This window comes from Coregonus lavaretus, assembly GCF_964263955.1.
Source record: "Coregonus lavaretus genome assembly, chromosome: 2".
Taxonomy (NCBI): Eukaryota; Metazoa; Chordata; class Actinopteri; order Salmoniformes; family Salmonidae; genus Coregonus; species Coregonus lavaretus.
In genome coordinates, this window is record NC_139989.1 from 57,389,980 (window position 1) to 57,405,627 (window position 15,648).

Genomic DNA, 15,648 nt, shown 5'->3' on the forward strand with positions numbered 1-15,648 from the left:
TAAGCTGCTCCAGCAGAAGACAACATTACATACATAAAAAATGATAGAGAATAAATAAACACAATAATGCCCGGGGGCTTATTTCAGCAATTTACAGCAATTTACTGTCTGGTTTCTGTCATGATTTAACTGGATTTGAACCCAAATGCAGACAACTACACAGAGCCAGAGAAGGTTTAACAGGTTTATTTACAAAGTTCAATTTGTCCAGGTTTCCAATAATAGGGGAAGAGCAAGTCCAGGTTTACAGGGAGGGTAACAGATCCAGGTTCAGAGCAGGTGTGGTACCGTAATGTCCTAGTGTCCGTGGTGAGTCCAAAAGGGAGGTCCGGTAGTGGAAAGCAGGATGGTGGTGGCAGGAGTGAAGCGGAGGCAGGAGTCAGGTTCCAATAATATGGTCGTCTTGACTATGATCTGACGATGAGTGGCAAGTTTGACCGGGTCTTTAAGGCTGAGGTGATTATGGTGAATGAGCTGCAGCTGGAACCCTGACTCCCGCACACCAGACTTCACTCCTGCAATCAAGGACAGACAGAGGGGAGGGGGAGAGCAGAGAGAGAGCTACCTAGCAGCAGTAGGCCTAACAGTTTCAGATGGAAATACACACGTTTCTGGCTGAGAAATGTAGATTTCTGGATAGGAAAACGCTACAGACACTGGCAGGGGCCCTTGTGCAGTGTCATTTTCATTATGCTTGTTCCTCTTGGGAAAGGAATATTTACTTGGCCTCCCGAGTGGTGCAGCGGTCTAAGGCACTGCATCGCAGTGCTAGAGGCGTCACTACAGATGTATTTCTAGCTTTAATTTGTCGTTTTGCCTAGTCACCCACAATAATGCAAGTCTGAGTCATATCCAAGGATAAATCAAAGCTAATCAGCATGGTTTCAAAAAGAATGAAGCAGGCTGACAAAGTGCAATGAAAGGTGATGCTGAAGGCCGAATATCTAATGAGAGTGTTACAGAGGTGGGTTGGTGAATCATACCTGAATGATGAGTAATGAGTTAGTTCCCACAGCTATTGTCTAGGCTTTTATTGTCTTTAATCTAGGTTCAATTATTTATTGAATGAGCAGAAAGTGCACATTATTTAAAGCAGAAGAAGCATTTCATATTGACATTGATATTGTCATTTAAAATTAATTTATAACTGCAAAACTTAACAGTGATTTATTGACAGTGCACAGTTAATTCTACTCCTATATAATCTAATTTAACATTATTTGGGAGTTGATTTCACTTTAAAACTTCACTAAATGGAGTAAATATCCAACTCTCAGAGAGATGCTTAAATTTAACTCCAATTGCCATTTTAAACCTTTCTGTGTTGTTTTGAATTAACAATCAACTATAGCAGAGTACATGTCTCTTTCAGTTTACTTCCTTTGTGTTATAAGGTTGTAAAGCCTTATATTAATATTTCTCAATGTGTCACATTAGTGTGGTTTGCAATGTGATATCCAGCACTTTTACATCACTCACAACTTGCCTTTAAAATGCACCATGTAAACTGGAACAACAATCTGACTAACGGTTGCTATAAATCCAACCACTTACAGATTGGATTAGTTTAGCATAAGATCAAAAACAATCAATGTACATGCGAAAACAGATATTGAAACAAACCATTTGAAACAAACAACCTGCAACAGAGCATGCTGGGAAATATGACAACAAGGCCCCTCCCAAACCTGTGGATAACTCCATAGATTTAACTCCCTGTCTCTGGTTCCTCTTAATGGAGTTAAAAGTACCGTCCCAATGAATTCCACGTATCAACACTAACTCCAGGGACCGTATCACTCTCTTGAGGGTTAAGATAACTCCCAGGAGAGTCAATTTAACCCTAATTGTTTTAACACTGGGACTTCAACTAACCTTGATTTACTGTTTTGCTGTTGAATGATATACACCTCATTGTGTGAAGTGTGTGTGCGTGCATGCGTGCGTCCGTCCGTGCATCAATTAGTGCGTGCTTGAGTGTGTGCGCCATTCTCTCCTACGTCTAGTTCAGAGTACCATTCTACCAAATCACATCAGTCTTCTTCAGACCATCATTAACATACAGTAGAGAGGTCTTTAAACAGCAGTGAAGAGAAAGTACCTGTAAGAAGCGTATTTCTCACAGATCCATCTATATTTGCCGGTACATTCCACGTCTCCCCATCCTCCTTGGCCTGATTAGCTTTTTCTGAAATCCCCACAGTTCTGGTTTATAACACCATCAGGCTGTCCACTCATCCAAAAGCTGCAGTACAAACATCACAGAGTTAGACTGGCCTCTCTCTCAGAACCTAGATTATGAACAACACAGAGAATCAGTCCTAGTCCTGACGCTGTGGTCAATGTTATTAAAGCAGTAGTCTCTTACCTTGGGGTGATCAGTTTTGTGACGTCCACCCATTTCCAGGTCTCACACACACACACACACACACACACACACACACACACACACACACACACACACACACACACACACACACACACACACACACACACACACACACACACACACACACACACACACACACACACAGCTTTGCACACTCTTGGCATTCTCTCAACCAGCTTCACCTGGAATGCTTTTCCAACAGTCTTGAAGGAGTTCCCATATATGCTGAGCACTTGTTGGCTGCTTTTCCTTCACTCTGCAGTCCAACTCATCTCAAACCATCTCAATTGGGTTGAGATCGGGTGATTGTGGAGGCCAGGTCATCTGATGCAGCACTCCATCACTCTCCTTTTTGGTCAAATAGCCCATACACAGCCTGGAGGTGTGTTGGGTCATTGTCCTGTTGAAAAACAAATGATAGTCCCACTAAGCACAAACCAGATGGGATGGCGTATCGCTGCAGAATGCTGTGGTTGCCATGCTGGTTAAGTGTGCCTTGAATTCTAAATAAATCACAGACAGTGTCACCAGCAAAGCAACCCCACACCATCACACCTCCTCCTCCATGCTTCACGGTAGGAACCACACATGCAGAGATCATCCGTTCACCTACTCTGCGTCTCACAAAGACACGGTGGTTGGAACCAAAAATCTCAAATTTGGACTCATCAGACCAAAGGACAGATTTCCACCAGTCTAATGTCCATTGCTCGTGTTTCTTGGCCCAAGCAAGTCTCTTCTTCTTATTGGTGTCCTTTAGTAGTGGTTTCTTTGCAGCAATTCGACCATGAAGGCCTGATTCACGCAGTCTCCTCTGAATCGTTGATGTTGAGATGTGTCTGTTACTTGAACTCTGTGAAGCATTTATTTGGGCTGCAATTTCTGAGGCTGGTAACTCTAATGAACTTATCTTCTGCAGCAGAGGTAACTCTGGGTCTTCCTTTCCTGTGGCGGTCCTCATGAGAGCCAGTTTTATCATAGCGCTTGATGGTTTTTGCGACTGCACTTGAAGAAAAACTTTCAAAGTTCTTGAAATGTTCCGTATTGACTGACCTTCATGTCTTAAAGTAGTAATGGACTGTCATTTCTCTTTGCTTATTTGAGCTGTTCTTGCCATAATATGTACTTGGTCTTTTACCAAATAGGGCTATCTTCTGTATACCACCACTGATTGGCTCAAACGCATTAAGAAGGAAAGAAATTCCACAAATTAACATTTAACAAGGCATACCTGTTAATTGAAATGCATTCTAGGTGACTACCTCATGAAGCTGGTTGAGAGAATGCCAAGAGTGTGCAAAGCTGTCATCAAGGGGGGCTATTTGAAGAATCTCAAATATAAAATATATTTTGATTTGTTTAACACTTTTTTGGTTACTACATGATTCCATATGATTCCATATTCCTTTTTATTCCATTTATATTTATTTCACATGACTGGGAATACAGATATGCATATGTTGGTCACAGATACCTTAAAAACAAAACGGGGCGTGGATCAGAAAACCAGTCAGTATCTGATGTGACTACCATTTGCCTAATGCAGTGCGAGACATCTCCTTCGCATAGAGTTGATCAGGCTGTTGATTGAGGCCTGTGGAATGTTGTCCCACTCCTCTTCAATGGCTGTACAAAGTTTGTGGATATTGGCAGGAACTGGAACACGCTGTCGTCCAGAGCATCCCAAACATGCTCAATGGTTGACATGTCTGGTGAGTATGCAGGCCATGGAAGAACTGGGACATTTTCAGCTTCCAGGAATTGTGTACAGATCCTTGTGACATGGGGCCGTGCATTATCATGCTGAAACATGAGGTGATGGCGCCGAATGAATGACATGACAATGGGTCTCAGGATCTCGTTACGGTATCTCTAAAACGACGTTGGAGGCAGCTTATGGTAGAGAAATGAAAATGTAACAGCCCTGTGGACATTCCTGCAGTCAGCATACCAAGTGCACGCTCCCTCAAAACTTGAGACATCTGTGGCATTGTGTTGTGTGACAAAACTGCACATTTTAGAGTGGCCTTTTATTGTCCCTAACACAAGGTGCACCTGTGTAATGATCATGCTGTTTAATCAGCTTCTTGATATGCCACACCTGTCAGGTGGATGGATTATCTTGGCAAAGTAGAAATGCTCACTAACAGGGATGTAAACAAATTTGTGCACAACATTTTAGAGAAATAAGCTTATTGTGCATATGGAACATTTCTGGGATCTTTAATTTCAGCTCATGAAACATGGGACAACACTTTACATGCTGCGTTTACATTTTTGTTCAGTACACATATAGGTAGGGGTAAAGTGACTAGTCAACAGGACAGATAATAAATAGTAGTAGTAGCGTATGTGAAAATAGTTAGTGCAAAATAGTGTGTGTGTGTGTGTGTCCTGTTATCTAGAGAAACACAGACAATCCCCTCTGTCTCTCTGAGTGACTGAATCACGTCTCAAACAGATGAATAGAAAACGTCTTGAGATTTCCCTTCTGGTGGCAGATGCTTTGACAGAGCTTTGTTAATATTTGACATTAACTTCACTTTTCCAAGAGGCCTTTGTTTTGTTGTCGTTGAACAATGTCAAAAGTTGGTGTTACATGGGTTTGAGGTAAGATAGAATAGACTCATGCTCTCTTTTCTCTCCCTCTTCCACTCTATATTTCTCTCTCTCTGGGTGACAGGGTTCTCCTCCATACTGTTTGTCTGTTAGCTTCACTAAACACAGGTCAAATACCACTTAGTCACAAACAACATCATTAGGTATCTGCTTAATGTACCCCCCATAACACATGTTGGAGGAAATGAATTCCAGGCAGTGGGTCTGTTGCCTGTACAGCTCAGGGTGGAACAGCTGAAGCTTAACCACATGAATAATATTAGTGGTACTGTCACGACTTCCTCCGAGGCTGCCTCCTCTCCTTGTTCGGGCAGGCTTCGGCGTTCGTCGTCACCGGCCTTCTAGCCACTGCCTCTCCTCATCTCATCATTCCATTCCATTTGTTTTGTCTTGTTTATTACACACACCTGGTTCATATCCCGTTATCAGTACCTGTATAAGTGTTCCCTCTGCCCCCTATTTTCCCTGTGTGTCTTCTTTCTTGGTAGATCAGCTTTAATATTGCAGATAGATTGTAACTTCCATCAATGTAATGGTCTGCATCACTTCAAATACCTCATATGTTTTTTTCCTCGCATATATATATATAAATATATATATATATATATATATATATATACAGTGGGGAGAACAAGTATTTGATACACTGCCGATTTTGCAGGTTTTCCTACTTACAAAGCATGTAGAGGTCTGTAATTTTTATCATAGGTACACTTCAACTGTGAGAGACGGAATCTAAAACAAAAATCCAGAAAATCACATAGTATGATTTTTAAGTAATTAATTTGCATTTTATTGCATGACATAAGTATTTGATCACCTACCAACCAGTAAGAATTCCGACTCTCACAGACCTGTTAGTTTTTCTTTAAGAAGCCCTCCTGTTCTCCACTCATTATCTGTATTAACTGCACCTGTTTGAACTCGTTACCTGTATAAAAGATACCTGTCCACACACACACTCAATCAAACAGACTCCAACCTCTCCACAATGGCCAAGACCAGAGAGCTGTGTAAGGACATCAGGGATACAATTGTAGACCTGCACAAGGCTGGGATGGGCTACTGGACAATAGGCAAGCAGCTTGGTGAGAAGGCAACAACTGTTGGCGCAATTATTAGAAAATGGAAGAAGTTCAAGATGACGGTCAATCACCCTCGGTCTGGGGCTCCATGCAAGATCTCACCTCGTGGGGCGTCAATGATCATGAGGAAGGTGAGGGATCAGCCCAGAACTACACGGCAGGACCTGGTCAATGACCTGAAGAGAGCTGGGACCACAGTCTCAAAGAAAACCATTAGTAACACACTACGCTGTCATGGATTAAAATCCTGCAGCGCACGCAAGGTCCCCCTGCTCAAGCCAGCGCATGTCCAGGCCCGTCTGAAGTTTGCCAATGACCATCTGGATGATCCAGAGGAGGAATGGGAGAAGGTCATGTGGTCTGATGAGACAAAAATAGAGCTTTTTGGTCTAAACTCCACTCGCCGTGTTTGGAGGAAGAAGAAGGATGAGTACAACCCCAAGAACACCATCCCAACCATGAAGCATGGAGGTGGAAACATCATTCTTTGGGGATGCTTTTCTGCAAAGGGGACAGGACGACTGCACCGTATTGAGGGGAGGATGGATGGGGCCATGTATCGCGAGATCTTGGCCAACAACCTCCTTCCCTCAGTAAGAGCATTGAAGATGGGTCGTGGCTGGGTCTTCCAGCATGACAACGACCCGAAACACACAGCCAGGGCAACTAAGGAGTGGCTCCGTAAGAAGCATCTCAAGGTCCTGGAGTGGCCTAGCCAGTCTCCAGACCTGAACCCAATAGAAAATCTTTGGAAGGAGCTGAAAGTCCGTATTGCCCAGCGACAGCCCCGAAATCTGAAGGATCTGGAGAAGGTCTGTATGGAGGAGTGGGCCAAAATCCCTGCTGCAGTGTGTGCAAACCTGGTCAAGACCTACAGGAAACGTATGATCTCTGTAATTGCAAACAAAGGTTTCTGTACCAAATATTAAGTTCTGCTTTTCTGATGTATCAAATACTTATGTCATGCAATAAAATCATACAATGTGATTTTCTGGATTTTTGTTTTAGATTCCGTCTCTCACAGTTGAAGTGTACGTATGATAAAAATGACAGACCTCTACATGCTTTGTAAGTAGGAAAACCTGCAAAATCGGCAGTGTATCAAATACTTGTTCTCCCCACTGTATATACATATACATACATACATACATACACATACATATACACATACAAATACATATACATACATATATATACATATCCTTTAAAAAATATATATTTCCCTTTATTACTTTCCAACCCCACCACCCCTTCCCTAATTGGAGCAAACTAGTGAACAACAATGCTTAGGCCTCTACTTCCAGCTTCTACATACTATATACATTTTATGGACAATTTTACAATAATTCTATTTTGTTTATTTTTACTCCTGAACTTCCTCTACCCTCAACCTCTCTGATCATTTTCATGATGTCTATCCGGTTTGCTTCTATATGCCATATCTTTCTAACTGTGCTCTTTCACAAAAGCTCTCAGCCTATAACCTATATACTTATTATGGACACAGTATGCTTTACATTAGTTATCTTGATGTTATTAGTTGTTGTTAGTTGTTATTAGTCCCATCCTTCAACTCCATTCAACACCCCCCATCTATCTCTTAACACCATCCATATCCCGTGTGCCTTCTTGGTTTCAGTGCGCCTGTTTTGCGCACTGTTTTGACGCCTTATTGCGTAACACTGTATTCCCGAATAAATCCTGTTATTCTGTGATTTACCCTCCTGCGCCTGACTCCTTCAAATCACCACATCACAGAATCACACACCCGCCATGGAGTCAGCAGGAGAGGAGCACATGCCTGGAGTCGTGGCACGGGTCCGGGAGCATTCGGCGATGCTAGCCAGCTTGGGAGAAGCGATGGATCGGGTTCTCCAGGTCGTCCAATGCCTGGAGAGGAGAGGACCCGATCTGTCGGGACCAGCTGGCGACCGGATCCAGCCACCCACACCCCAGCACCCAGAGGGATCCATATCTCCTGACCACGGGATTTCGACGGGGCAGCTGCTCTCTGCCAGGGATTCCTCATACAACTGGAGCTATATTATTCAAACATCAGCCCGGCTCCATCGGAGCGGAAAAAGGTTTCCGCCCTCGTCTCCTGTCTCTCGGGGAAAGCCCTGGAGTAGGCCAACGCGGTTTGGAGTGAAGGAGGAGCCGTGTTGGACAACTACGGGGAGTTCACTCACCTCTTCCGGGCAGTCTTCGACCGCCCGCCCGAAGGTAGAGAGGCGGGCGAGCAGCTGGTCCACCTGAGACATGGGACGAGGACCGTGCAGGACTTCGCCCTGGAGTTTTGGACTCTAGCGGCTGGGTCCGGGTGGAACGAGCGGGCCCTCATCGACCACTTCCGGTGCCATCTGTGGGAGGACGTCCGAAGGGAGCTAGCCTGCCGGGACACCATGTTGCCTTCAACCAACTGGTGGACATGGCCATCCGGTTGGACAACCTGCTGGCTGCTAGAGGACGTCCTGGAAGGGGCCTGCCCAGGACGTCCATTACATTGGTTCCCCTATCCATTCCACTCCCCATGAGAGCACTTGACAGTCGACCATTAGGGTCCGGGTTCGTTAGGGAGTTACAGAACCAGTCACTATGGTTACGCACGAGACTCATCGAGAGCAAGTCACTTTATTATTATTGAGTCTCCTGATTTCCCTGTTGTGTTAGGTCTTCCCTGGCTAGCACTACACAACCCCACCTTTTCATGGCTGCAGAGGGTTCTCACGGGGTGGTCGCGAGAGTGTCAGGGTAGGTGTCTAGGTATTTCCGTTGGTGCAACCACGGTGGAAAGTCCAGATAGTACCTCCACCGTGCGCATTCCCCCCGAATACCTCGATTTGGCACATACGTTTTCCAAAATGTAGGCTACCAAATTACCACCTCATCGGGCGGGGAATTGCGCGATTAACCTCCGGGTAGACGCTGTGCATCCCAGGAGTTATGTGTATCCCCTGTCCCAAGCTTAAATGGAGGCTATGGAGACATACGTCTCAGAGTCATCTCCGAGTCCCTGCACCCTGAACAAGGGGACAATACGTTATAGTTATCCTCTACCCCTCATTCCATCTGTGATCGGTCAATGCATGGTGCGCGATTCTTCACAAAATTAGATCTCCAGAGTGTGTACAACCTGGTGCGTGTCCGAGAGGGGGACGAGTGGAAGACAGCATTCAGCACCACCACGGGACATTACGAATACCTGGTGATGCCTTACGGTTTAATGAATGCTCCATCCGTCTTCCAGTCCTTTGTGAACGAGGTGTTTCTGGACATGCTTGGTCGCGGTGTAGTGGTCTACATTGATGACATTTTGGTGTATTCCACTACGTGCGCCGAGCATGTGTCCCTGGTTCACAAAGTGCTGGCCCGACTGTTGGAACATGACCTTTATGCCAAGGCAGAAAAGTGTCTGTTTTTCCAACAGTCCGTCTCCTTCCTCGGATACCGCATTAACACCTCAGGTGTTGAGATGGAGGGAGATCGCATTTCAGCCGTGCGTAATTGGCCGACTCCAACCACGTTAAAGGAGGTGAAGCGCTTTATTGGCTTTGCCAACTACTATCGGAGGTTTATCCGGGGCTCTGGCAAGGTCGCAGCTCCCATCACATCACTGTTGAAGGGTGGGCCGTCCCGATGCCGCTGGTCTAATGAGGCTGACAGGGCCTTCAGTAACCAGAGGGTTCTGTTCACCTCAGCCCCGGTACTGGCCCATTCCGATCCATCACTACCGTTCGTAGTGGAGGTGGATGCGTCCGAGGTAGAGATAGGCGCTGTCCTATCTCAACGCTCGGGCATGCCACCCAAGCGCCGCCCCTGTGCCTTCTTCTCCAAGAAGCTCAGCCCTGCAGAGCAGAACTACGACGTTGGTGATCGGGAGCTGTTGGCTGTTGTCCGAGCCCTGACCGTGTGGAGGCACTTGCTCGAGGGGGCGAAACATCCTTTCCTCGTCTGGACGGACCACCGTAACCTGGAGTACATCCGGGCAGCGAGGAGGCTGAACCCTCGCCAGGCCAGGTGGGCCCTATTCTTCACCCGGTTTGACTTTACACTATCTTACATCCCGGGTACGAAGAACGTGAAGGCAGACACATTGTCACGGCTGTACAACCCAGAAGAGAGGCCCATAGACAACACCTCCATACTCCCGGCCTCCTGCATTGTGGCGCCAGTAGTATGGGCGATGGACGCGGACATAGAGCGGGCGTTACGCACAGAGCCATCTCCACCTCAGTGTCCAGCTGGGCTGCAGTACGTGCCTTCTCTTGTCCGTGACCGTCTGATCTATTGGGCACACACGTCCCCCTCCTCTGGTCACCCAGGTATCGGTCGTACAGTGCGCTGCCTGACGGGAAAGTACTGGTGGCCTGCCTTGGCTAAGGATGTGAGGGTTTATGTCTCCTCCTGCTCGGTGTGCGCCAAGAGTAAGGCACCTAGGCACCTTCCAGCGGGTAAGTTACAGCCCTTACCAGTTTCACAACGGCCATGGTCCCACTTGTGTATTGACTTCCTTACTGATCTTCCCCTCTCTCAAGGTAACACCACCATCCTGGTTGTTGTGGACCGCTTTTCCAAAGCCTGCCGCCTCCTTCCTCTGCCCGGTCTCCCCACGGCCACTACGGGGTGCCAGAGGACATAGTGTCTGACCGGGGTCCCGAGTTCACATCCAGGGTCTGGAAGGCGTTCATGGGGGGGGGGGTACTGTCACGACTTCCTTCGAGGCTGCCTCCTCTCCTTGTTTGGCCAGGCTTCAGCGTTCGTCATCACCGGCCTTCTAGCCACTGCCACTCCTCATCTCATCATTCCATTTGTTTTGTCTTGTTATTACTCAAACCTGGTTCATATCCCGTCATCAGTACCTGTATAAGTGTTCCCTCTGCCCCCTTGTCTTTGTGTGTGATTGTATATTGTCGATTAGTGAATCTTGGTGAAGCTCCTTGTATTTTGTATCACCGGGTTATTTTCCCTGTGTGCCTTCTTGGTTTCAGTGCGCCTGTTTTGCGCATTGGACTGTTTTGACGCTTTATCGCGTAACTCTGTATTCCGGAATAAATCCTGTTATTCTGTGATTTACCCTCCTGCGCCATACTCCTTCAAATCACCACATCACAGGTACTGTACCTGACTATCTGGAGCCACATTGGAAAATGCATTTCACTTTAACGTGTTATCCCCTGGGTTGTACTCAATGCATATTTTCCCCAAATTAATACATCAAATCAAAATCACTTACAGACGTACAGTAAACAATGCCGTTGTTGTTGTTGTTTTTGTGTGTGTGTGTTTGATTTTCAAAGCCTAACTGTACACATGCATGTGTTAGTTTCAGTGTGGGCATACAATGCATGTATGTTTAAGATTGAGAGTGTTTAACTTTAAATGTCCATTACCAATTACAGGCCAATACTTTATGAAGACTTTTCCATTGTACATTATCTTCATCCACTTTCTCTCTCAAACTGTCAGTCAGCTCTCCAATGGCTGATAGGAGTGAATGTATGATAATGGCTTTAATAGGATTTGCTGGAGAGAAGTAGCTGGCATTATTATAGCAGGAACCATGCTAGATGGGGAAGTGGTCATGAATACATTTTACAAGAAAGAGGCAGAGATAGCATGTATATGTTTCACGTCTGCTTTTTACAAGTGCGCTACACCGTGGCTGACCCTGTGCTTCCAACCCCTTGGGGTGTGTTTGTTTGTGTGTGTGCATTGTTTTTGAATTTGTCCAATAGAAATTCTCGTTTGCAACTGTTGGAATAATGATTACACTGTTTTGATCCTCTGTTGTCCCTCTGATCTCAGAAAAGAAAGAAAAAGCCTTGAATGAGTAGGTGTGTCCAAACTTTTGACTGGTAGTGTATAATTACATGTAATAACACCTAGCCCCATCAACCATTACACAATCACCTCTTGTTCCGTCTACAGCAATACACACCCATTAAATCAGCTTCCAGTCCATCTTCTGCTGCAGTTTTACTTATAACGATATGATGATACAGAGTGCCTCCAGACCACCATCCAGTGTTCCACCCCTGTAATGAGACCCTGTCCATGTAGTTAGAGGATAATCATGGACCCTGTTTTACCATATTGTATTATTACCCATATAATGTACATGGTTGCACAACAACGCTATCCAGTCCACTGTCATATGAGAGATCCATGTTACCGTAATGCAATGTTGACTTATTATGGTATGGTAATGATACTTTATTAAGATTAAGATCACTTTATTGGTCAATTGCACACAAGGTCCAACCGAAATTTGAGTTCCTCTTTAAAACCCTTGAAACATACACGTGCATATACAGGTTTTGGAGAGGTGTGGGGGGCTGCCATACTGGGTGCCCAGGGAGCTGTTGTTGTGGGGGGTTAAGTGCTTTGCTCAAGGGCACAACGGCAGGCAATGGCATCTAGGATATGATACCAGCAACCCTCCGGTTGCCAGTTCACTTCCCACCAGATTAAAGTATTATTTAATGATAAGTATTATAGGTAATTTCTCAACACTCTTTGACTCCTAGTGGGGATTTGTTAGAATGAGAAATGACAATGTAACTGACCCTTACTGACCCAGCCCACATCTGATTGGCTCAGGCTCTTTTGGCAGTCCTGTGACTGGTCATTCTCAACACGTCACTGCAAAAAACTCCCTGACATGACCTGGAGTTGAATCACAGATTAATGCTGCCCTCTGCTGCATACGTATATTATGATACTGTCACGACTACTTGAAACACTCTGGGGAAAGCCTATCTATTTCAATGGAAAAAGGATTTCTGGGAAAGCTACTGAGAAATGTTACCTACTTTGTATGGATAAACAACTCCACTACTCAACTAGCATGGAAACATCTACCTTACACTGTCTGCTCTATCCAGCCTGTAATGTTTTCCATGTTTTGACAGGTTCAGCTCTAGGTTGAGCAGGTAGCGTGAAGTAGAGCAGGCCAGTGGATGACGACATATTTCTGCATATTTGAAATGGTGAAATTATGGCATCCTGGTTCATTTTATTTCCAAGGAAATGTCCTATTGTCCACTAGGGGCAATGCGAGCACCTATTACCAGCTAGTAGGCCTCGCTAAAGAGCTACGGCTCGGAGGATCTCGGGTTCAATCCCAGTGCTAGGAACTCATTTTAATATAGATTTTTTATTTTTTTTGCATATGCCTATTTATTTCTGCAACAACACACTCACTCCTCACACATTAAGCAAGCTACTTACAGTGCCTCCTAAAGACATGATTGACATCAGGAAAAGAGGATAGGCTATCAGCTGATCATGGATGTTAATGATTGATGTAAATCTGCTAGTTAGCTAGCTCGATACTTTTTTTTACTGATTGTGATTCATCTTCAATGCTCTTTAATAATAACTTCATAATAGAGCCTAATATTCATTATCTTCTAACTCATGATATATGGCTGGCTGGCTAGAGGCTTGTGTGGATATTTTAGTATATGGTGGTTGGCTAGAGTCTAGACTACCTGTGTTCAGTGCTTAATTTTTCGATTTTATAATAAAGCATTGCATGCATATCATCGCATTTGCGTAGTGGCACAGAGCAGTACAGTAGAGGCGCTTACAGAAGTTGCACACATGGGGGCCATTTTTATTAGCCTAGGGCCTGGGAAATGTTTGGCCTTTTATAAAATAATTTCATGCAATTCTACGTCCTTTTACATGACTGGAGGCTGGCAAAAAATGTTTTACAGCACAAATAATCGAAATGACAGGCTACTTTTACACTGACAAACTGAGAATCTGAGTTCAATAAAAACAACCTTGTCTTGAATCCATCAATAGCCCTGGCCTAGGTCTATGGAGACACACATAATGTACAATATGAGAAGGAAATTATTGTCCTACAAAATATATCCAATTTCACTGACTCACCCAATGATGAGGCTCAGATCACTCGCTAGCGATGGCAGATGCGCTCATACCAAAAGCATATCTCTCGTGTAAACAGTCCTACTTGGAATTGATCAAATGTTTTGGTAGCCTACAGCAGACAGATTATTCTTCTCTTTTCAGCAGGAGCCATTTGCTTTCCAACCTATTTTCTCGCAATTTAATTAGAAATTTAGCGAAAGGCGTTTTGTCTGAATGATGTTCACTGACAGATTTGACTCGCATTCCCGAATGTAGGCTAAGCCTTGTTATTGGACTATACACAGACCACAGCTAGGCATTTTTTGTAAAATAAAGCTATTGATCCTGTGGCTAAATTATAGCCCTACTCATTGTGTAGTAGTAGGCTATTCTAAATTATTTAATTTCTCTCTAAACCGACCAACCTGGTCTCATAGACTAAAAGTAACATAGTAAATGTGAATCCAGGACACTCAAATTAGTAATGATATGTTATGTTTTGTATACTTACATAAGACAGAAGGTCCCACCATAACACCTGCGAAGTTTTGGACTTCTAACCCCTTTTAGAATGTGTGTGTTTGAGCTACAGAAGTGTATCATTGGATTTGTCTATTTCTTCTGCATCTATAGATACAAATCATTAGTCAGTGTGATTAAAGGGGTGTTTGTGAGACAAGGGCGGAACTGAAGGTGACCAGGTTGGTCTTTTTACAAAAATGTCTGTAGAGTCTGAATGGTTTGAGCTAAAAACTACTAAAAGCTATCTATGAAAAGCTGAGACTCTCACAAACAAGCACATGTTTTGCTCTATGATGCTCACAAGCTACACAAGAGTTGTTAGAAGGTAAGGGGTTCTTCTACATAGAAGATCATAGGAAATCCCAGGACATAGTGTCTATAATACTGTAATAAGGTCATATACAGTGCCTTCGGAAAGTATTCAGACCCCTTGACTTTTTCCACATTTTGTTACCTTAAAGCCTTATTCTAAAATTGATTAAATGCTTTGTCATTATGGGGTATTGTGTGTAGATTGATCAGGGGAAAAAACAATTTAATACATTTTAGAATAAGGCTGTAATGTAACAAAATGTGGAAAAAGTCAAAGGGTCTAAATACTTTCCGAATGCGCTGTATATGCTTTCTAAATATAGTATAATCAAATTATAAAATGGCTAACTATAAGATTGCACCTTCCTTATAACTGTAAAATACATACAGTAGCTTGGTTTCCTGAACTCGTTAGGAACTCGCCTTTCATCTGATATTAATATATGACAAACAGAACGTGTTTTTTGTTTAAAATCTATGAATTATTTTAGATTACTTTGATAAAGTTCACTATGAATCGATCTCTGAATGTGCTAGAGTGACGACACCACTTTCTTCACTTGCGCTACGATGTAAGGATGTTTGGATACCAGGCTCGTGCTGGGACAAAAAGGTTAAACCAGGTGCATGTGAGCTCCGTAAAGGGCAGACCAACGGACGGGGTAGGAGGTGACGAACTTGACCATGTCACAACAACTTGGGGGCAGTGGGTTCAGAACAACAACTACAAAAACTGTATATAAAAATTAACACAATTATACCACCACACAAAAGGACACCTGGTGAGTGGGAGGACAAAGGGGCGGGTGCATTTAATACATAGGGGCAGTTTCCATACAG